We start from the raw sequence: 24,868 nt of genomic DNA on the forward strand, positions 1-24,868 counted from the left end.
TCTTTCAACTATTTCCGCGCCAGTGTTCTCGGATAACGGAGGGCTATCGCGCTCGGCTTCGTCGGTCTCGGTGAAATTAGGTTCTATTTCTACCACGGAGGGTATTTCCTTAGGAAATCCCCTGGGTGGCGAAACCGTTACCTTTGATAATTGCGGATTGGACTTACTAAGGGTTTCATCTGCCGACGAAAGCGCAGACGTCTCTAGTTCTTTATAGTTAGGTCTTTTGTAGAGGTGGTCAGTTGACCTTGACTCACCCATTCTTTGTCTTAATCTGGAGGCAATGGTTTCCCGAGGTACCGGAAAGACGGGTTTCTCCTTCCCTGAAGGATTGGGTTTGTCCGTTTTTCTGGGTCTACCTGGTCCTCTTTTAGTTGGAATAGTCTGAGGGTTATCTATCGGGCACATGCTAACTTGACTGGTAGAGCACGTTTCTATTAAACGAGTCGGAGGATTATTTGATAAAGCATCGGCTAGTTGGTCGCCAACTTTTCTTTTCAGAACGACTTTAAACCTATACCCATTTAATAGAGATTTCCATTTAACCTGCCTATCCGTTAGATGTACGCCGTCTCTCAACCAAGAGATACATCCCTCGTTAGTTTGTACCGTAAATTCACGTGCATGCAGATATGGCCGAAACTGCTTGATAGCGAATACGAGAGCTAAGCATTCGCGCTCCTGTCTGGTGTATCGAGTTTCCGCGTCTATTAATGTACGCGACCCATATGCTATTGGCAAGAATTGTACGATTCTCTCCGGGTGGTCTATATCTGATTCTACTTCAATTTCCTGACCTAGAATGCAACCTACTCCTACCTCGGAAGCATCGACTATCAAGGTAAACGCTTTATCCGGGCGAGGATGAATCAGCAAGGTTTGTTCGCAAATCGCGTCTTTGATATCGTCAAAAGCAATTTGGGCTTCGTCAGACCATTTAAAAATTTTATTTTTCTTTGTAAGTTCAGTTAAAGGTTTAGTTCTTTCCGCGAAATTTTCAATAAATCTTCGCAAATAGTTGGCCAACCCCAAAAACTTTCTCATTTGAGTGTGATTTGTGGGCTGGGAAGCGGCTTTTAACGCTGAAACTTTTGCTGGGTCAGGTTTAATACCTTGGGGACTGATTATGTGCCCAAGGAATGTCACCTCTTTGCAGAAGAATTTACATTTTTCCGGCTGTAAGGTTAAATTTGCTTCTCTAAGTTTATGTAGAAATTTTTTTAATCGGTTATTGTGTTCGTTAAGATCTTTAGCGGGAATCAGGAAATCATCGATCAAGTTTTCGAGTTCCCCGGCGTTTCTCATATCTTCAGTTTCGTCATCTACCATCCTTTGAAAGGTTGGAGGTGCTACGCTAAGACCAAAAGGCATTCGAACAAATTCATAATGTCCTTCTGGTGTGGAAAAGGCTGTTTTTTCCCGATCTTCTGGGGCCATGGGGACTTGGTGGAACCCGCGTGCTAAATCCATGACGCTAAACATCGTTGCTCCGCTTAGTCTGAGCAACATGTCGTTGATGTTGGGTAGAGGATATGAATCACCGATAGTTTTCTTATTCAAAGCCCGAAAATCTATGACCATTCTCCATTTTTTTCGCCCTTGGGCATCCGCTTTCTTAGGGACGATCCATACCGGCGCGTTATATGGAGATCTGGATCTCTGAATGACGTTAGTCTCGATTAATTCTTTCACTTGACGTTTAGCTTCGTCCTGATGTTCTTTGGGTAACCGAAACTGCTTGATTTTAACGGGTTTATTATCGGTTAGTGGAATTCGGCAGAATGTTGTATTTGAAAGGCCCAATTCGTCGCCCGGAAGGAAGAATCTATCATGAAACTCCCGAACTAGCTCTAGGATATGTTGTTTTTGCTCGGCTGTTAGATCTTTCATAGGAACTCGCCTCAAAATTTCTTTTATACGGTCCGGGTTTTCGGATTGTGGATCAGATTGCTCATCGGAGGATTCGCTATCGCTTTCGCCCGGTATGTAGTGCGGGTTTACTTCGTATTCCTCGATGGGAATCGGTTGTATTTCGAATTCGGCTCTACACTCGTTAAAATTGGTTATCATGACAATTGCTCTATCGTTTTTTACTTTTACCGCGGCGTCCCCTAAGATGACTCCAGGAAAAGGCTGGACTTGGGGTAAGTACCCCTCATCTAGGAGATTGGCTTCGACGGCAATTGAATAACAGATACTCGTTCTAGGTGGTACCGTAATCCACTGATCTCTATCTCCGTTAACGAAAGGTATCGTTCGCGCAGGTATATTTATCAAAGTCAGCGAATGTTTGCTGTATGACAGTTCCGCTTTTTCTGTTTTTAATATGTCGTTCCCGATTATACCCATACCGGCGATGGGAAAGTCATCTTTTACGATATGGAATTCGAATTCTTTGAAAAGAGATTCCGACTCGAAAATTCTTAGCCAAACTATTCCTAAAGTGCTTATGAGCTTAGTACCTATTCCACTTAATTCTAATATCTTACTCGTGTCTACTGGAAGGTAGGGCTTCAGCGCTTTTAATTTTATCAAGCTGACGTCGCCCCCCGTATCGATTAATAATTTTTGTTGATCTTCGTGCAGATCGCTACATGATACTTTGATAGTAGGACCTGAGTTAAGATTTAACACAACCTTATGGTTTTGTGTATTATATACAATGGGAATAGGACGAATAGGCCTATTTCCCAAAACCATAGTGTTGGTGAAAAACGAAATGATTGCCTTGTTACTATCAAAGAAATCATTACCGATTACTGCGTCATATTTATTAATGGGGGCTGTTGTTACGAAAAAGTCGATACTCAGATCCCAGATTTTGAATGTTGTTATACCTATTATAGGGACGGACTCGTGAGTAATTCCATTGACTGATTTCGAGGTCTCGTAAACCTCGACTTCCCCGTTTAGCGTAAATAAATTGATAAAATTATGAGACGATCCTGTGTCTAGCAACACAGATAAAAGTTTCTTAAAATATTTTGGATTATTTAAAGTTATTACCGGCCCATTTCCTATTGTTCCGGAGAGGGTTTTGCATTGAACTTCTTTTGCAGGCCCGCCGCGTTGGTTGGGCTCGGCGCGCTGCGTCTCTGAGGGGGTGGGGTGATTTGGTTGCTCGACATCCCCCCCGTGTATCGAGCACCGTTGGAGTTTAAATTACGGCTGTCGAGGGTTTCGACGCGTCGTAGCAATTCGTCATATTTTTTCCGTAAAAATTCTAATTCGGTAGTTTTATCATCTGGCGCTGGAACCGGCGCCTTCTCATGGAATAGGACACGTTTTGCGATACGATATCCCTCGGGCTTTGCGATTGGTTCCGATACGTTACCGAGGTTTGATTTTGGAGTATCTCCCGTTTCGTTTATCGGAGGGTTGGCTTTCCGATTTAGTTTGGGGGAGTAAGAAAAAGATTCAGTTTCTTTGTCAGGGTCTGGGCCGTACTTAGGAATATACGGGGTGGCATGTTCTCTACGGGCTCTTTGTTGATTCTGAAAATCGTCATAATCTCTGGAAAACTTCGAGTTCTCCCACGCGTCCGCGCGAGCGTTTTCGTTATCGTACCTCCGTACTCGATTCGAGTTGCTGGTATAATCCCCAGTTAGTTTCATCATATCTTTAACTTCTTCGAAAAATGGGGTTAGTGTGATAGCTTGATCTTTCATTTGTTTTGCGAACATAAGTCGAAGCGGTTTTGGCAGATTTTCGAAAAATATTTCTTTAGCGTCTGCGCATGCAGACGCATAAGCTGCGCGTCCATTTGTCTCTTTATCTTTAACTGCTTTTAGACTGTTCAGAATATCTTGTATGCGATAGTAAAATTCCTCGACTGATTCTTCGCGTTCCCGTTGGCACCGTGCCAGCTTCCGACTTAAAAATCTGATAGGGTTCTGCGGCCTGAACTCTTTCCTAAGGATTTCTAATACTTCTTTTACCGTAGCCAATTCTTTCGCCTCTACGTACCGTCTAGCTCTCCCCCTTAGCCTGCTTAGAAGGTGTGCCACATATACATCCTGATTGTTTTGAGGTAGCAGGTGGAGTTGCTGTGTAACCGACCGATCAAATTGTTCATATGTTATTTCGCCGTCGCCCGAAAATATAGGGATCGTGGCGGCAAAATCTCTTGCTGGAGTATAGAATCTATCAATAGGATCTATATTTACGGTAACGTTCCCGTTGGGAAGTGTGTTATTTGCTGCGGCGGCTTCAGCCTCCCGTTTTTGACGCGCTAGCTCTTTTTTTTGCTGTTCGAATTCTCGTTTTTGTTGTTCAAATTCGCTTTGTCGTTGCTCGAGCTCCTCCATTCGGAGGGCAAGTTCTTCTTCCGTCATTTTTTTCGGCATTAAAGATAACTTAAGGTGTTTATTGCTAATTCCTACCTAAATCTTATCAATCTTATATAGAGTTGTTGAAATTGTCACTTTTGTTCCCACTTAGAGGAAAAGAGTTTTTAACTCAAAAGTGATATTTTAATGTGAGATATAGTTATATATATACGCGTATTCTAATTAAATTAAAAGAGAAATCTTTCTTCTTTCCTATAAATTATTTTAATAAGTTCCTTTATTTTTCATAAAGAAAATGAGGATACAACTCCTTAAAGGAATATATTTTTAATTTTTAGCATTTATAAATTCTAATTTTCTATTTGTTCAAACGATTTAAATATTTTTCAAAATTTTTTTTTTTTTTTTTCTTAAAATTCTACTGTATATAACTATTTTAAATAGATTAAAAGAAAATACTTAAACGATCGAATCCCACCGCTGCCACCAGAAAATTCATTGTTATGTCCGACTATTATTTAATTAATATTTGGTTGCGTGGATTGGGGCGTTCGGACTAACACATGCAATTTTCGGCTTAAATGTTTTATTCAAGCCTTATTTTATTTTATTTTAGGGATACGTTTCGATGTAAGTTTTCTTTTAATTCTTAGTTTACTAAAAATGAGTTATATGATATGCGAATTGATACATACGATTTGAAATTTATAGCGTCCTTTTTCCAATTAAATTATTGAGGCCGATGGAAAATTTGTTAGAGAATTTAAAAGATAAATTAGTCGCTTATAAACTTCCTACCTTTGCCGTGATAGTTCTCGTTGATTATTTCTCCCTTTTTGAAGACTCCTTCGTAGTAGGCCCTTGGACTCCTGAGATGTGCTCCTTTTGACGATTTCTCTTTCTCTCGTGCAAGCGATGACCCGCGAGGGAAGGTGATCAATATTAACTAACTTAATTTTAATTAATGAAGCACAAAAACAGTCTTTCACTTTTTCTTTCCTTTTATTCAACTATTAAACTTTAATTCTTTACAAACCAAAAATACCTTTAATTTTTCTTAATAGAAATTAGAGATGATACTCTTTAAAGGCTTTTATTTTTATGCATAAACATTTGTTACACTTAAGTATACACTGATATTTTCTTATTCTTTATTAGATTGGTTTTGTGTTTTAATGGAATAAAATTCCTTTAATTTTCCCAAAGGAATTAGAGATGATACTCTTTAAAGGTTATTTCTTTTATGTTCCCACATGTATTCACTGTTAGTTACAATATCTGGTTTTCAATTTTCAATGCACTAAACGGTGCTATTAGCACTTAACTACGGACTCACAACCGATAACACTTTTTCTTTGTTTTACTTTTCTTTTCTTTAAAGATTTTTCTTCGCGATGCGATTTTATTTTTCTCTCTTGGAGCGGTATATTTTATATAGATATATATATATTTTTTTTTATTTCACTGCTATAACTTTTCTTTACTTTGTTTTGTAAATTTTTTTTTTTATAAAAGCGACGTGGTCGGTTTTATTTTATTTGTATATAATGGTTTGCGAATTTTATTTCCTGAATAAAATTTTTCGCGGTTTGTTTGGTTTCGAAAGATACTATGTACCGAATAATGACTCTTTGTTGAAAACTTTGAATTCAACTAGTGACCGGAAAGCAAGCCTGTGCTCGGTAGAGTAATTTTGCTCTTCAGAATTTTAACGCTGCAACCATGGGGGTCCGAGTTTGGAAAAGAGGGGGTTTTCTGGTGAGGTGCATCATATAAGATGTCCCGTTGACGCAAATCAATTTAAGTCAATGCTAGTTGTGGGTGTTACCACGCATTAGAATAATTGTTGTAAAAGTAAGTGGGGAACTTAAGAAGGATAAGGGAATGAAAGACAGAAGAAAGAAATCTGGTATGACGTTCTGTATCGCTCAATTGAACCCATCCTGGTTTCTCTTATGAGAAAATGGAATATTTATTCCCTAGGAGTGTTCAACATGAGTTTAAAAAGTTTGCGAAGTCGGACATAACAATTCAAATTATTTGAAAAAAAATTTCTGTAACTTATAATTTTTCTGTGGATTCACTGGATTACAATAAATAATTGTAATTATTTAAATAAATAATAAGTAAAATGAAATTCCTAATTATTAAAATTATTTTATTTCTGCAAGAACGTGCTCGTAGTTTTAAATCTTCAGATAGTTTAAGTTTATAAGACACGATTTAGCATTACGTAATACTAAAGCTTTACTCGGAAACTCGGGTATCGAATCTTTTTATAAATATATACCTGTATTTAGTTCTATATATCTATATATCTATAGACAACCAGCACAAGGTTTCAGTTATCCTGAGGGTGTTTGTGTGGTTAGCGCAAACTTTTGGTTTGAATACTCACTAAAACTAGTTAGTTGTGCATTCAACGTAACAGAGACACCCGGAAGTAGTGATAACAATATCTATAACGTATACCGCATTAGAAGTACCCTCGATATCCATTCATTAGTAATTTAATCAATGATTTATCATAATTCAATCCATTACGCTTAATTGTTATCAAGCCAGCAGAGCAAAAATTACTAAACTTATTGCCGAATTGATGAGTGAATTATTCGTGGCTTTAATTATGATACTGACATTTTAAAAGTTAATTTCTTTCACGGAAAACGGGTTATAAAATTTCTGAAATATTGTGCAGTAAAATTATTTTTGGACTTTAATGGTACCACGGCAAGTTGGCAATAAAATAAAAGATTGAGAATAATAAAATAAAACAAAAATTTACTGTCACTAAATGTGTTGACGTTTTGTGAGCGTAATTTACAAATATTACTGCCACTTATGATATTTTATCTTCGTTATATTGCCTATTACCCATTGCAGAGTAATAATTTCTGTCATAAAAAATATGACGGCCCTAAAAAAAATAAAAAAATTTCTTTTTTCTTCTGATTTAAAAATTTGTAAATAAATAATTAATAAAAATGACCTCATTAGACAAGACTATTTAATAAAAATAAATAAATAATAAAGCTGCCCGTGACCTTTGATATAAAATTCCCAGTTAATTAAATAAAAAAAAATTTTTTTTGGGCATAGAAAATTGATGAAAAGTTTTTGATACAAGTATGAACTTTATAACTATTTAAAATATTTATTATTAAGCGGCTGCACATGTAATAGTGTCTATAGCTATAGACATTTAAATATATGATGAGTGTCAAAAAGACAACTGAGTGGTAACAGCAGCTTTACTCTCGGTTTCAGTGGCATGGGAATACTTTTGACGATTGGCCTCTTGAGAACGTCTTTCAGAATCAAACTCGAGACTCGTCATCGTCGACGTCGTGCACTCGGTTTACCTTCACACGCTACACAAACTTAACTTACGAATTTGAAAGCTAAAGTGTCTAAAGTCTTAAGCATACTCCGAATTCAAAACTTTGTGTCATCAATTTTAACTATTTCACATTTCACATACCCAAACTTTTGAGATTTAATTAATAATATATGACATGTACAAAACAAATAAATAAATAAATAAACTTTCTCATTTAATTACTTTTTTAATTATCTTATTATTTTTATGCCGACCTTTGATATGTAAATATATGATAAATTTTATTTTCAAGTACAGTTAATTTTTTAAAAAAAGGAATAAATAATTTAAACGGCATTTTCTTTACGCAACAATCGATTAAGAAGGTATATAATATGAAAATAAGAATTACAAAGACTCGTAAGCTATTTATGTTTGAGAAAACAATTTATTTGAATAATAGTTACTAGTATAAAGTCTACTCTGCGAAGTTGTCTCGAGGCGATTGTGGGGTATTAACTCTCGTCTCAATTATATATTTTTTTACATCACGATACGTTATTCAATCTCTCAATCTAAAACTATACGTTCTATTGAATTGACTGGAATTGAATTGTAATGTCATCAGTGATATTTAAAATTCCCAGTCTATACTTTTAGATTTTTTTTCCTTTGTAAATCCCGATTTTAAATGGATAGTAATGAATGTTAATTTGAACGTTTAAGTCTTGCTAATATATTTTTAGAGGAAAGGGAGGAAAAGATGTGATTTTTTACTGGTAATTAATTTACAAGATTTATAGATGAAATGAAATTATAAAAATAATTTATTTATGTTTTATGAAGGGAAGTTAATGTCATATATTATTACGGTGTCAATTGTGTCGGTGTAAAATGAAGTGTGGTAGCTGTGAATAACCCAAGAATCGTCTACTAATTTAATTTGGACCCCTCGCCAAATTCAGTTAACGAGAGCAGTTACGATGCTTCCCAGAAAGCAACCATCACATGCTGTGACTATGTACTATATATGTAATGCTACTTCTGTATATATACATATATATAAAGAGAGAGACATACAGACAAAGTGTACTAGCCGCAATTTAATCCACGTCCCTCAATCTTCGCTCTTCATTTAACTTCAATTGAATGTCATGCAGAGGTTTTAAAAAAAAAGTTTTTTGTTTAAAGTTTTAGGGTCAAGTCGGGTTTTATATATATGAGAAAAAAATATAGAAATTGAATAAAGAAATATTTTTTTAGGTAAAAGAAATTTTTGAATTACCCGCTCAATTAGAAATCCGTTAATGAGCGTGTTCAGCCGATGAAAGTTCTTAGTAGTCTGAGTAAGTTACTCAGCGCACTGAACTAAGTTTTCGGTCTGGACACTTTACAGATACTAACTAACTTTTTTCTGGCCGCCATTTTACTTAGTATACATTTTACCGCGTAAACCACTAAAGTAAACAATAATAATTAGTAAAGTGCAAATCTGTACATGTATGCTTTCTGTAAAATTTGCATTAGTTAAGTAACTTAAAAATGGAAGAAAATAATGTGTATAAGGAGCATTACGATCATAATCTATAGTAAGAGCTAACAGCGTGTCCAGGCCGAAAACACACTGCACTCAGACAAACAGACCAAAATTTCTTTTAGGCTGAGTAACTTACTCAGACTACTAAGAACTTTCATCGGCTGAACACGCTCAATGTCATACGGAAAAACTAACGGGCAACGAGATCTGCTGAATGTAATCACCTTACATTTGGTTTCATTTAAAGTTATTCTATTGTCCCTACACCATGCAGCTACAGTAACAAGATTTCTTTGTAAGAATAGACAAACATTCAAAAAGGTGCACCTTGTTCATAACAAGCCTGTAATATTTGGCGTCATCAGCACAAACTCAGAGAGACAAAATACTGCATTTGTTCGAGAAGAAGAATTTATTCTGTTTTTAATACAAGTAAATTTATTTTTTGTTAGACAAAAAAGTCAATTTCCATCAAAATTATTTGGTTTTGGTGATTTTGTTTTTTTAACAAATGTTTTTCGTTTTTTTCGGAACAACGTATATCGAGACCTGGTATTAGGCGGCAAGTGGAAACCACGCCGAATAGAAAAGCAACGGCCAAAACACTAATTCTGTGCCTTCCCGGAGCTTCATCTCCATTACAATGTTAAATCATTTATGTCTCTGAAGTTGCAAACGTACGTGCAACGAAAAACTGTTCTTTTCTTTAAATGAGTCGTATGCTTAGTACCACTTACCAATTTTCCTGGGTATTAATTTTTAGTTTTGAGATTTGTAGATTAAATTTAATTTTATTATGGTTTTAAAATAGTGGTGCTACGGAATTTTGATAAAAAGTGTTTGCAAACTTAGAGAAAAATTAAATTTAAAAAATGTTGACCATCCAGAGAGGTACTTGTTACTCAGTCGTATACTAGAATAGTACAGGTGCCAGAATTGCTCTCACGATAGAATATAATACTTTTGAAATAAGTTTCTTACCAGGGACACTACAAATGGTAGGCGCTATCTAGTGGCGAGCACCGAACTACTCCCATTGCCGTTGTCTAATACCGACTACTCCTCCATTCTCTAGTGTATATTTTTCTCCCAAGAAATTTTTCTCTTGGTTTAATCAACTTTTTTTTCTCAGTTGGAGCATACAAAAATTCTTGCGTTAAAAGAATAGTACTTATTCCGAGAAATTTAATTTCTTTTTGTCTTTTCAACAAATATTTTTTGAATCCAAAAAATTTTCGATAAAGTAAATAATTCAGTTAAATTCGCGAATAATATTTGCAGTAAGCACAGCTAAAGAAATCGTTAGATTTTTGTTAAATTGAATTTAACAAGATATCGACAAGTATTAATTGTTAATTTAAATTAAATATGAAGCTAATGACTTTATTTTGTGCCGCTTAAATACTAGTTAAATATTTTGACCTTAAAATTTTTGAATCAACTACGAAAATATATTCATTGAGAAATGAAGAGTTATTGATAAGTGGTGAATATCGATGAAATACTAGAGATTTTATTATGCAGAGGACGATATTGAAGCTGGAAAGTTTTTGTTTTGCTGAGTTTGAGCAAGATACTTATAAATTATGGAGGTACTTGCGTTTGATGTTTGATTCCGAGTGATTTTTTTGTATATATTTTGAATCAAAGCCTGAATATTGAAATTTGAATAAAAACTAAATTGAATTGGAGTCAGGTCAAGTACTGTCTTTTCAATTGAAAAAGATTCGAGTGGAAAAATATTAAACAAAGCAGAAGATATATTAGCAACAAATTAAACAGAAAAATATGGAAATCGTATTGGATGGGATCTTAAGTAAGAGTTTTATAAAAGGTAATGAGATAATGACTGAGCAGAATGATCGGTAAATTGATTCCCGTAGAAATGATTTTTTTTTTATCTAAAGAAGATGACATTTATAGTATTTACTATTATGTTAGCTGTAAGTATGGATGGTTTTGTGATTGGCGGAAAGTATAGCCGATTTCCTCGACGAACCGATTAAACGAACTTATAAAGATAAGACTTTCAATCTGCTATTACCCTAAGAAGATGGCGCTGTTAGCGTCACGCTTGTATATCAGACTAAGGCAAAGCTAGTCATGTATTTATACTTTACCAACGTATGGTTAATTCCGATCACAAAATTTTGAATTCACAAAATATTTTTTACCAGCAATTAGTAATAAATTGTTGAATAATTCCAGTATACAACGAAACAAAATGAAAAATGACATTATATAAAAATCTCTAATTTCATCATTGACGTAAATGATTTATATTTCCTTACACTGTTAACTAAAAATTCATCATCTATTTCTTCATGACATTACATTATACTTTTTATTACACAATATAAAAAATATTCATGGGATAAATCATAACGATCCTTGATATCTAAACTAAACATAAACATCTCTGAAATATCTAATAAATCAAATGTTAAAATTTATAAGATGAACTTTAAGATAAGTAAATTGAATGAGATTTAAAATAAATGAAATGAAATTCTCTGATTTGAAACCCGTAGATTTATACTAAATAAAATTTAATTATTCCTTGATCAAGTGAATCGCGTGACTGTTTGTTACATCCCACAGCCATGAACCCGGAATTATTTTCTACAAATCTTATAGTCCGCTCAGACTCTTATATATTCGTCGCGGCGAAAGGCAAAATACAAGGAAAGAGTTGAATACAAACGTTAAATGTATATCTTATTATTTTTCCGTAGGCAATACTTTGAATGAATTTTTATTGTTTTTTATTTACGTCAATCTCGAAAATTCTGAGGCACAATAATAACCAAATCGTAGTATTACTGCATTGAAATATACCGTAACTAGTTATTTAAAATATTTAATATATCGGTTGATTTAACAATTTTTATGACTCAATATTTCCGGATAACTGTTTAAGAACAAAAGTATATTGAATGAGATGAAGCGAAAAATTTGAAAAATATACTGTATCAATGATACAATATCACTATTGCAACTCTAACTGTGAATTTAGTAGCAATTTATCTGTCATAATCGCTAAATACATAATGCCACACTGATGCAGACTGTAGGCTATCATTTCCAGCACCAAAAGTAATAATACGAGTTTGAAATGGCGTAGGTTTGACATCATAGGAATACTTTAAGTGATACCGTTAAACGTATCACCCACCTTCTTCATTAAATGTTTGTACAATATGCGAATGCTATATGTATATATAACAATCGCGTGAATTATATTTTTAAACAACTACTTATGACTCTTTATATTTTTTTTTAATCCGTTGTATGTAGTCTTTCCTTATATTGTCCGCCGTACCATATCGAATGTCATTCATTACGCATCCATCCTTAAAATTTTTAGACACACCTTTATCTGTCAAAGATAACCGTTTCGAAAAATTCATTTATTTATCACCGTTTTGTAAAGTTATCAATTCCGCGAGTTGACAATATCATTTTTTTGTTGATTACAGTTTTTAAATATTTTTCAAAGGATATATTATTTTTTTTTGTAGTATTCGTTTACATGATGCCTACACAGAAAAAAAAGTTATCTTGAGTCAAGAAAATACTTTTGAAGACAAACGTTTTCGGGAACCAAGTCAAGATTTTCTTGAGCCAAGAGGATTTTTCTTAGTTAAAAAAAATTCGTCTTGGTCGGAGAAGATTTCTACTTTATCTGAGAAAATTTAGGTCTCCAAAAAAATTTTCTCGAATCAAGAATATTTACCTTCAGTCGAGAATTGATTTTTTTCTGTGTACACAGAAAAAAAGAATTTCTTGGCGCAAGAAATATTTTGTATTATAAATTGAAGACAAAAATTTTTCTTGGCTTAAGAATTTTTTTCTCGTCTAAAAAATTTTTTTCTTGTTCCGAGAAAATTTTTTCTTATCCCAAGAAAAGTTTTGTTTTCACTTTATAATACAAAAAATTTCTTGGGTCAAGTAAAAATTTTCTTGGAACAAGAAAAATTTTTTGCGCCAAGAAATCTTTTTTTTCTGTGTATTGAAATATTTAACACTACTGGAAAATTTATATAAAATTAATTTTTTCAAAATCGGAACTCTATTTTTGGAGGCAAAATTTTCTTTAATATTAAGATTTATTTTGAAAAAAAAAAAAAATTTACTGAAATAATTTGTTAGGTTTAAAATTCAAACTAATAATGGGTACAGATTCAAAAGTATGTTGTCCCTAATAAATAATAAAATTTTATAAGTTATTTTATTAAAATGTTTTTAATTTCTTAATGACTTAATGAGTGCACATAAATATTAAGTGCGATAACTCAAAGCTTGTTTGCATCTCTATTTAGTTCTTAGACATCTTAGATTCATATATTATACATCTATACATCTACACATATGTACATACAACATACATATATAAATATATGAGAGGACTATAACCTGATGGCGTGAGATGGTCAACCTACGATCGATGCTGAATCATAGGATAAACATAACGGTATACTGATATTTTTTAACAGAAAACTCTTCCTGAAGTCTTTCGATAATTGCATCGATTTGCAATAATACTTTTACACATGTTCCTTTAAATTTACTGTACATAAAACAAATCAAAGTGAACTAATGTAAGATAATTACGATCGTATTATTAAAATACAATTCAAATTAAAAAGAAAACATAAGAAATGAAGTAGGAACTGAGTACCAAGTCCAAGAGCAGTGAAAACGTTAATTACACGAGAAATAATTAATTAAATTACAGAGTAATTTTTTTTATTTTTATTTAAAATTCTTACGTGAAAAATAATTTAAGTGTATCGCGATCTTTTGTTATTGTATAGATATGTGCATGCATGTGTATGTGGACATGTGTGTCTTATCTTGCGTATAACAACGGTGAGAAAAAGTCCCACGACTTCACCCGAAGTACACTCAAGATCACGAGAGTAATGTCTATGTGTGTACACATATCTGCATTACAGTTTTTTATATACCGGTAAAAACACCATACCAAGAATGCATTCATTATTATTATTTTTTTTTTATATTCTATTATATTATAGTATGTTCTCTACTCTACTCTACTCCATTCTTTCATGCGCACATTTACAAATATAAATATACACCACAACAGCAACAACAACCCCTTCCTATTTATATCTCACTCTATAAACTTTAAAAATACTTTTCCTCTCTCTACTTCCCACTGTTACTTATTATCGTACATGTGTGTAAATTTACTCACTCGCTTTTAATTTCTTCCGGAAATTTATAAACGCATACTTGACTTTGAATTTACACTCAATGTTATTATTTTTTACTATACTCGAAAAAATTTTACTTTACTAACGACAGCATAACAAGTAACTAATGACAAAATTTTTAAAAATTCAGTTTGTGTTCCGGTTTCATAAAAATTTAAAAATTGCTAAGATAGACCTACTTGGCGGTAAAATATTCTAATGGAAACAACGATTGCAGTAATTAATTATTGCTCTTTATTTTTGGAATATCTCTGAACGCACCCTACCGATCGAATTAAATTTTTTACGGCTTTTAGATATTGACTAGTCGCGTCGAATGCTACCTTGACGATCAAAATCGGTTCATCCGTTCAAAAGTTACAGAATTTACATACATACACTCGGTCAAGATCTCTTAGAAATTCGATTTTCGAAAATTGGATCGAAACCATTAACTTTCCGAATTTTTTAAAATTTCGAATTTTCTTAGCAGGAAGTTAAAAATGAAAAAAGCTCAACTTTTTCTCTAACTTTAGATTTTGAATTCAATTTATAATTTTTTTACACCACGGAAAAATTTCTAATTACTTAAAAAATTGAAATTAAAATTTCAACTATCGAATACATAAAAAATTATACCATAGATTTCATATATTTATGAATTATACACAGAAAAAAAATACTATGGCCCAAGAGAGTTTTTTTCAATCCCGAAGAAACATAAAAACTTTCTGAGTTCAAAAAACTATTTTTTTACAGAGAAAATTTTGCCTTTCCTTCTGGAATGCAATAGAAATTTTTGAGCCAGGGTATCCTTGTTTTCTGTGTACGAGATTCTTTAAAAAAACTATTGTGTACAAATGACTTTAACAAATTGTAAAACTCGTTATTTAAAATACAAAAATGTCTAACATGAACTTTTAAGCACTTGATTGATATTTCAAACAGTAATTTAAAAAGATTATTTTTTTCCGTGAATAAAATATAAAATATTAAACTTTTAACTTTGGATTTTAATGGAAATAACTCGAATGATAATAGTAAATGATGTAAGGATGTAATTTAATTCAACGACCGTTGAAAAATAAATAATATAAACTAACAAGATATATACAATGGCTTAAAAGTTTGAAGGTTACCGCATGTAATTTATTCAGGACACACGCCATGCGACGAAATAATATATTATTCGTTTTGTTTGCCCACAATATATGGGTATGTATATTAACAATATGTTAATGTCATTAATTTAATTCAGAAATGTGGAAAAATTCTTATAGAAAAGCACTAATTGAAACGATTCTGAACCATTTATGCATCAAAAGATCAAGGAAAGCAAGTCTTTTACGTTTTTTTATTCTTAAACAGAACTGATGTAAGGTACCGGCGGGTAATAAGGCCTAGCTAAGGGTAAGTAATTCTATACATTTTCTATAAGCTTAAGATCATTGACTGATTTCTTAGCAAAACCATTAAAAGACATGAAAAAGTCATGAATCCGAGACTATTGCTATACTTAACATTTTTTTTTCGTATTTCGGATATATTCTAAAATCTATTTTATATCCTATTTTGTAACTAAAAGATTAAGGTTTTAAATAAAGAAAGTTTTATTTAATTTCATCGCGTACGAGTCAAAATATAATATAATGATTATCAAATCGTTCCGGTATTGGGACATTTACCTTAATTGTTTCTTTGTGAACAAAAAACGTGGTTTATATCTGTACACGTATTGTTTTATTATAAAAACAGTCTTTTTTTCAAAGACAAAACTTTACGTCAACTTCCATTGAACATGGCGACAGCAACGAACAACAAGTAAGTTTTTTATCGCGGTACAGAGATAGTCGGCAAAGGCTGATTGAATCCAAGGATTTGGTCCTAATAAAGCTGTGACTATTGTAGTGAGCATGAAATACAGACATGAGAGCCAGCCAAATAAAAATCCGTATAGTAGAGCATGGTGATGGTCGTCTGTATTGCAAGAAATGTCGTTTTCCATTTGCTAGAATCAGACACATTTCTACCCATGAGCGAAATTGCTCTGACATATCATATGTATGCCCGAAATGAGGTAAAAGATTTAGTGCGAATAGATTGGGCTACGATCATTGTAAGAAATGGACACCAGAACTCTCCATCCCTGTGCATTTACCGAATTATTTATGATGGAAAAAGAATGACGACATTAATTAAAACATTTCCTTAGAGAATAAATATTGATGACATTATCGGGTTATAAACTTTACACTGAGAAAAAAATTTTTTTCCGACAACTAAATTTTAGTTACGACAACACAATGATTTGATTCCCCATTGCCGATCATATATTTGGTTGATTTAACTAAATTTTATAATCCACCAACAAAACAAATCTTAGAAACTATAAAACATTTAGTAAAGATAATTACGAGTTTATTATAACCAAGCATGAAATTAAATTGATTACCTATAGAGCTCATAAAGGAGTCACTATGAAATATATCAGTGAGCGTAAGAGAATGAGTTAACAGCGACAAACTCGTCCCATTAATGCTTCAAGTTCGGAATATAAAAACTCTGAAATAAGTTTCTTACCAGGGACACCACAAGAGGTGGGCGCGATCTAGTGGCGAGCACCGAACTACTTATATATTATTTTCTCATTCAATTTAATTTAAAATGATTCAAATCATTTTTTTTTTTTAATTGATATCTATTTACAATTAAACAGTATTATAGTGTAATCATTGTGAAATTCCTTTCCTGCCATTCTGTTATCGTAAAAAAATTATAAATTCCCCATATTGACATACACTCAGGTTCCGGATTATGATTTCAAACACTAATTTTTAAAGTTTTTTACTCGCTATGTTTTTTGTTTTTGTTTTTTTTTTTAAAGAAAATAAAATTACACTGAGGATTTGATATTAATTTAATAACGACAGTTAATTTAAATGAATAAAATGTTTGTTGTCTTAATGTTTGTCTTATTTATAGTATAAAGTGAGTTTATTTTTAGTTATCTCGCGGATGAGAGAGGAATGATCTTAGAATGCTCGCAAAACGAAAGGAATGAAAAGAATCAGATAGAGAGAAGCTGGAGAGTAAGAAGTCAAGAATAAAGATGAAGAAGGAGTAGGAGGAGGCGGATAGAAAATATGGCCATGATATTTACTGGCGCAGCCTCCACGTGAAAGTGTTCTCTGTACGCGACTCTCCTCCGTCTTTATGGAGGAACTCGTATCATTTATATACATTTATATATCTATACACAAGAGACTCGTGCAACAACACCAGTAACACCACTTGGATGTAATTCTTACATACCACAAAAATTCCATTTTAAATTAGTCAATCTAATTGTACTAAATTCAACTGTTTTATAATAATAATTAAATTATTTATTTTCTTTTTATCTCGAAAAAATTTCCATTTCATTTCTATTGACAAAAAATTTAGTAAAAGTTCGATGATCAATCAATTGATCGATTTAATTTTTTTTCCATTTCATGTTTACTAAAATATTCAAAAAAAATTCATTGAACTCCAATAAATATCACAATTTTTTTTTACTCAAATTTTCCATTAACTTTTTTTTACCCATTGCCGCTATTAAAAAAGCCCGCGAAATTAATTTAAAAAATGAAAATTAATAATTTCATTCCTGTTAATTTTCCAATTAAAGAAAATTTGAATTCGTAAATTTTTTCGCGCCAAAATAAAAATAAATTTTATTAATTATTTCTGAAGTAATTTATTGTTAGATATAAGAAATTAATTATGTATTGATTATATATTTATATAAATGGTATTTTAAAAAAATAAACTAAAGATATAAATAAATAAAAAAAAATAGTGGGGAATTGCTGGAGGAGGCAGGACACCTTTCTTGCAAAAGGAGACTTTTGCACACATGCATCACCATACCTTTATATATGTACATATATATAAATATATATAACATGGTATTATATACAGTACTTGTACTTGTACTTTACTTGGGTAGTATGTATGGAATAGCACAAGAAAGAGAGGAGTCAGGTGGTGACGTCACTGGCGCACTCACGAGTGCCGCTAGACCTCTCACTTCGTCGACAGCGCTCGACTCGGATGGTTCTCGATATCTCGTACCCCAGGGTACTGACTTAATTTTTTTAAATTTAAACTAAAAAAAACCGAAAATTTTTAAAAAATAATTCCGTGCCACGATTTTTCAACTCCGAATAAAATAAAAAAAACAAACCGATTGCAATAAGAAAAAGTACACTGTGCAATTGTGAAAGGTGTAAGGAGTGCTTGTGATTTATAAAAGAATCTAATTATATAATACAATGTGATGATTTAAAATTATCTATAATTTATATATTATTATTATATAAATAATAAATTTTAAATAATTTATAGTAAATAAATATAAAAGTGTCAAGTGAAATTCTGGATACTTCTGATGGAGTAGAAAGTCCGATAAAGGTGAGTGCATTATAAAAAATTATAAATTCATTATTTATTATTAAATTCCTATGATTTATTTATTAACACATAAATTTAACTCATTTTTATTTTTTTAATATTTCAAATTATAGATAATTTTTTTTTTAAATGAAAATTTTTTTAAGTTTAATATGAAAATGAGGAGAAAAGTTGATATTTTTATTGGGTTAAGGCTTTAGCTACTCTTTAATTTTTGCCATGTCCAAGGATTACGAGTGAGTATATTGTTTTGTATATATATGTGTATGAGACAGGGAAAGATTACGAAAACGTTACTGATTCTGCAATATTAAGCCTTTCGTGAGCTTTCGTTTTCTCGCGGGACCTGGTCTACATTTACATCTACATAAAACGTTTAATTAATCAGTTCTTTTTTTAAAAAATCCCTCGTTTATTTTTAATTTTTTATCCGTTTATTTCCATTCCTCGTGTATTCTCTGTCGCGAACTAAAAAGTTGCATTGAAAAAAAATAAAAACTTTTTAAACAGGTGGTAGACGAGCCTTCTGGAGTACAAGGCCAATAAAAAGAGCAGAAAAAGTATCTGACAATAAAAAAATAAAATTTTGTTTTAAAAGAAAAATTAAATAAAAATTTGCTCCAGATTAAATAAAAATAAAAAAGGCAACTTCTCGGTTGAGTAAATTTTAATTTCAATATTTTCCACTAACAAAACAATATAACCTGTAACATTATTACAATTTACGGATGGTTGATCTAAAATCTATTCTCTGGTAAAACTTTTCGATCCTTTTACGATGAGAAAAATATTTACAGACAAGTAATAATAAATTTTTTAAATTTCAACGCAAGATCCGCGACGACCTTTTATCATTATTTGCGTACGATTTAACATAAAGATTATTATTATAATATAAATAAAAAATAAAAATATAGACGGTCAGCAGAAGAGTTTTGAGCGAACAGGTGGCCGCCTTTTCTGCGCCACGGAACATTTATCCGCTCGCGTTCCATTAAACATCTCTCTTAGAATCTAACGGTCCGGTTAAAATCTAATCTCTGTTTATCACGTATACGACCCTCTGATAATTAACCCCTAAGTTATTATTATCATTTATGCATATGATCTTGAATTTATTTTTCAAAGCTAATTCAGTTTCATTTTTTCTATTATAAACTTTCTATTTTTTTTCATTCAACGCAATTACTTAATTCATAGACAATTCAAGTCTAACAGCAAAGAAATTAAATAAAATTTATTTTTTACACAGAAAAAAAGGATTTCTTGGCACAAGAATTTTTTACTCGCCCCAGGAAAATTTTTTCCCAGCCCAAGAAATTTTTTGTATTATGAATTGAAATCAGAAATTTTCTTACGGCGAGAATTAATTTTCTCAGAGCAAAAAAAAATTTTTTGAGTCAATAAATTTTTTCTCGTCCCAAGAAAATTTTTGTGTTCAATTTATAATACAAAAAAATTCTTGCGCCCAGAAATTATTTTTTTCTGTGTACATAAAGTCACCCGAGTCAAAAAACAAATTCGGATTTAAGTCTCAAAGTTCGCAATGAGGTTTTTGAGGATCAATTTAGAATTTTGAGACTGACAACAGTATAGAAAGTTATCGTAGTTTAGTTACGACCAATTTTACCACTTTGAGGACTAAACTGGAATAACATGATCTGGATTAGAGGCTCAAAATACTCAAAACATACAGGAATAATTTTATCCCCATTTGAACCTCAAAAATCTCATTCGACGTATTCTCTCCCCTTCCTTTTCTATCTAAAATTTTTCAAAATCCGAAGTATAACTTTTCATTCGTTGAGGATTTTGAGGCCTTAGTTGCAATTCAAAATCGATAAATTATTTGCATGTAGACCTCGTAGTTCTCATTGAGGATTTTGAGTACCAGAGTAACTTTCTAGGAGGCAAATAAAACATCAAAGGAATTGAGGCATAAGAGAATTAAACTAGAAATTGTTTTTTGACTCGGGAAATCTGTAATATTTTTTTAAAACTTAAAAATCGTTTGATTTCAAAATAATCTAAATATTTATCTATATTTTATAAATAGTTATTGGAACGGAACGTTTGTACACTAATCAATAGAGCGTTAAATTTGTTATAGACCGTAATAAAATAATTATATTTAACAATTGTTAAATAAATATTATAATAGAAAAAATAATCATTACGTTATTTAACAATTACATAAATAAGTTATGATTGGCAATAAACTTTAATTTAAAAAAAAAAAAAATATTTTTTATGTTTTCTAATGAAAATAAAATAAATTTTGTCACGAATAATAAATAAAAATAAATTTGTTGTGGTCAACAATATACTGACAGACAATTTAATAGATAACGTAATAAATTTGATGACCAGGGATAATTATATACAGACAACACACAAAGCGAATGTAATAGGCCATTAATAATCGATGAGGCATTGATTAATTAGCAATTGACATTTATAATTAAATAAATCAATTAGTAAAGTTAATTTGAATTTATAAAACAGCAAAGTTGTTTTTAAAAAATATAAATAATTTGAATAAATAAGTTGAATGTTAGATGATTTTAATTCCGTCAAGGTACTAACGACCACAGAACACATAAGAGTTGGAGATAAAAAATAATGAAGAAGAGGAAGTCAAGTATTTGTGGTGACGAAATGCAAGACTTTGTGGTCCAAAAGATACTGATAAACCTCAGCAAAGTTTCACCTTATCCTTTTATATTATTTTATTTATTTAAATTGTATTTTTTTTTTTACGTATATTTACTTACTCGTCATCCTCATGCACTTTTATAAAACAGTATCATTGCCTTCTTTTAACCTATCGCATTTCTACCGACACTTCTGTGGTTCTTATCTCAATTGCGTTTCGTACTCATAAAAAAAACTCAATAAAAAAATTTACCTACAAGGAGATAATTTTTATATCAACTTGTCGTGTGAAAATGGGCTTCAGTACGCCATTAAAAAATATTTCATATTTTTAGTAATAATGTCGACGGTGTGATTTTAAATGGCGGGAAAATTTAAATTTGATACCGATAATTTTTACAACATACCAATTAACCACTAGTACATTTAATTACGAACGAGTTAACGATAAAAAATTTGTTAAAAATTGCCTGTAAAATTTTTAAACTATTTTTATCTTAAAAAAAATTGATCCGCGCATTAGCATAAATTTCGCGGTAATTTTAAAAATTGAAGTCTTGGGGTATAAACATTAAGTGGAGACTAAAAATATAATTTAATACCCAAAAAATGAATATTATCTTTTATTATCAACAGTAACACAATAGAGAGTAAGAAAATATATAATTTACCACGGTATATTATTGTTATTATTATTATTATTGAAGGTATAATTTGGTTTTATATTACATTGTGGCTTGATACCACTGTGAAATGGATTTTATTCGCGTGGAACCACTTTCGCCCGTTGTGCTGTGCATCTATATATATATATATATAAATATAAAAGATGTGCACGCAATGTAATTGGACGATTTCGCTGGTTGGACGCCTCAGAAAATTCAACTTAACTTTACTCTTTTATAGGTATTGAGTGTGTCATGTCAGTTTACTTTTATTTTCACAAAATTACTCTCTAATTTTTAAAAATAAAAAACAAATTTTTTTCTTTTCAAACGAAAAGTTTAAATAAATTTTACTTAATAAAAATATTCACAGAAAAAAAGAATTTCTTGACGCAAGAAATTTTTTTCTCGCCCCACGAAAACTTCAGTTTCCAATTCATAATACAAAAAATTTTTTACGTCAAATAAAAATTTTCTTGGGGCGAGTAAGAATCTTTTGCTCCAAGAAGTCCTTTTTTTTTATGCGTCTGAAGATCAGAACGTTTTTCGCACAACGAAAATGAAAAAATTTATGTGATTTGACTGCTTAAAAGTGACTTCAGAAGTGATTGGCGGTGGCTGCAATTGCCGGTTGACATGTGAAACATTTTAGAAATCTAGATCCAGTAATTTTTTTTACTTTTCATGTTAATTTTTTATTTTCGTTCCGCGAAAAACGTTCCGATTTTCAGGTCATTTTTTTTCTGTGCATGAATAAAGAAATCGAGACTGAGAATAAACTTGATAATTATCAGAGGTAAAATGGTTAATTTTCTACACGTTAAATATTAATAAAGATCTATTTGATAGTATTTGCTTATTAGTACTATTGTTATAATAATTGTTATATATATTTATTTGTAATGGCTCGAAGGCTCGAAGGCTCGAAGGCACGAAGGCCAAGCGCAAATTTTATACTATCTCTAATGTAATGCAAGAAAAGTCAGGAGCATGGGAACAAAAAGACAATCGTGAAAGCATCAGCGAATATATACGAGACTGATGATTAGATTGTTTTGTAGAAAGTAAATAGTAATGTAAGTCATATATATAAATTTAAAAATATGCATGTATTTGTCCTTTGTCTTTTGCCATTTCGCCTTGGTCTGAATAACAACGCAGCTATAATAAGAGAAGAAAATGAACGTGATAGAAAGGGATCTCTTCGGAATGTTAAAAAATGTCAACCGTTTTATTAAGTTATATTTCATTTAATAGTTCAGATAAGAATAATAAAAAAATCGTTTTTTTCCATTTCATTCTTTGTCTCGATTTCTTTGTCCATGGGTCGGATGGTCATCGCATTAAATCGCGACTAGTTTTATCCAGCCTCGCGGCAAATCACGCGAAAACCAGTTCTCTCATGTTTTAAACCGAAATTTAAGATTCGGAGTTAAAAAAAAATCACAAGGCAGCCGGCTGCTTTCTTTTCTCTACCCTAGTATAGATTTTTGGTGTATATATTTTTAAAAATGACCCTATCATTATCCATGGGAATTAATGACAGACAATTGTTGCCAATACAAAGCCACTAAAAAAATATAAATACGCTCTCTATTATACGATGCAATACTTAAATATTTTATTTTTATTTTTATCGCAGACTTTATTACGAACAAATAATTCAAAGCAAATTCAATAATCGTTTGTTGTAGTTTATTTAATTAAATAAAATAATAATAGGTTTCGAAAGCCCTAGAGACTGGAGTGAAATGCAAATTTAAATCTATTTTATCGATTATTGATTACGATATTTAAATATCGCGATTAATTATTGAAAATAGTATAAAAAAAAAAACTTGGAAGAATTTATAGAGATAGCGCAAATTCTTGATCTTATAAAGAATCGGTAAAAAAAAAAGTTATAAAATAAAGAGTAAGTAAAGTAAAAAAGAAACGTAATACACTTTAGTGGCGATACAGGAAGCGAGAAACGTTTCTACGAAACAAGTAAAGCCGCGTTCGCGAAGATGAGCATAAGGTAGAGGAAGAAAATCTCTTTAAGGCTGAAGAACTAGAGGAATCGTGCGATAGGAAGTAGCGCGCCATCTTGGATTTAACTTCTTGTAATTCGTTTATTTCATTTACTCTTTTATATTTTTTTTTTAAATAATTACTTTAGCGATTTTATTCTATTGCTATACAAGGATCGAATATTTCTAAGTGTCCTTGATATTTACCGCAAATTGTAAAAAAATGAAATATTGCCGTCTGTGTAATGGATGATTTGCCATATTCATTATAAATCTGTAAGAGAAATGAAAATTTACGCAAGCTGGGACCCAGTAACCTTTTGTACTCTGATGTATACTAATGTAATACAACATAACTAACATCTGAGACTAAGTATATGCTTATATATTTGTTGGTGTATATATGGATGTATGGAGATAGAGTAACTATAAACAGAGCCGCAAGCCTGAGAGTTACAACCGCTGCAATATAAAGGATAATAAAAATAATAATAATATATACGATACATAAGCTCGCGTAATAATAGATGAGATGAGTGAGTAGTTTCCACTCTCGTCTGTTTAAGGTCACTTGTCCGAAGGTTCAAATAACACGAGTCACGAATAGTCACATCATCATCATTATCATCTGACGAGACATCGTCTTCCTCACCTGCCTACTTTACTTTTTTTTTTATTTTTTGCCAGACGAGAATCGAGGGGAGATAAAAGACGCTA

General features: G+C 31.6%; 2 protein-coding genes across 2 annotated transcripts in view; one reads left to right on the top strand and one right to left on the bottom strand.

The window, feature by feature from the left end:
• Positions 1 to 24,868, bottom strand: part of LOC130670211 (apoptosis-stimulating of p53 protein 2) — a 119,089-nt gene that overhangs the window by 90,523 nt on the left and 3,698 nt on the right. The gene's annotated exons all lie outside the window — the stretch shown is intronic.
• The window catches only part of LOC130670210 (uncharacterized), a 51,125-nt gene continuing 44,697 nt past the window's right edge, over positions 18,441 to 24,868 (top strand). The window contains exon 1 of the mRNA XM_057473488.1: positions 18,441 to 18,819. The gene's annotated coding sequence lies outside the window, so the exon portion shown is untranslated. The remainder of the gene's footprint in view (positions 18,820 to 24,868) is intronic.

Source organism: Microplitis mediator, chromosome 6, assembly GCF_029852145.1.
Source record: "Microplitis mediator isolate UGA2020A chromosome 6, iyMicMedi2.1, whole genome shotgun sequence".
Classification (NCBI taxonomy): Eukaryota; Metazoa; Arthropoda; class Insecta; order Hymenoptera; family Braconidae; genus Microplitis; species Microplitis mediator.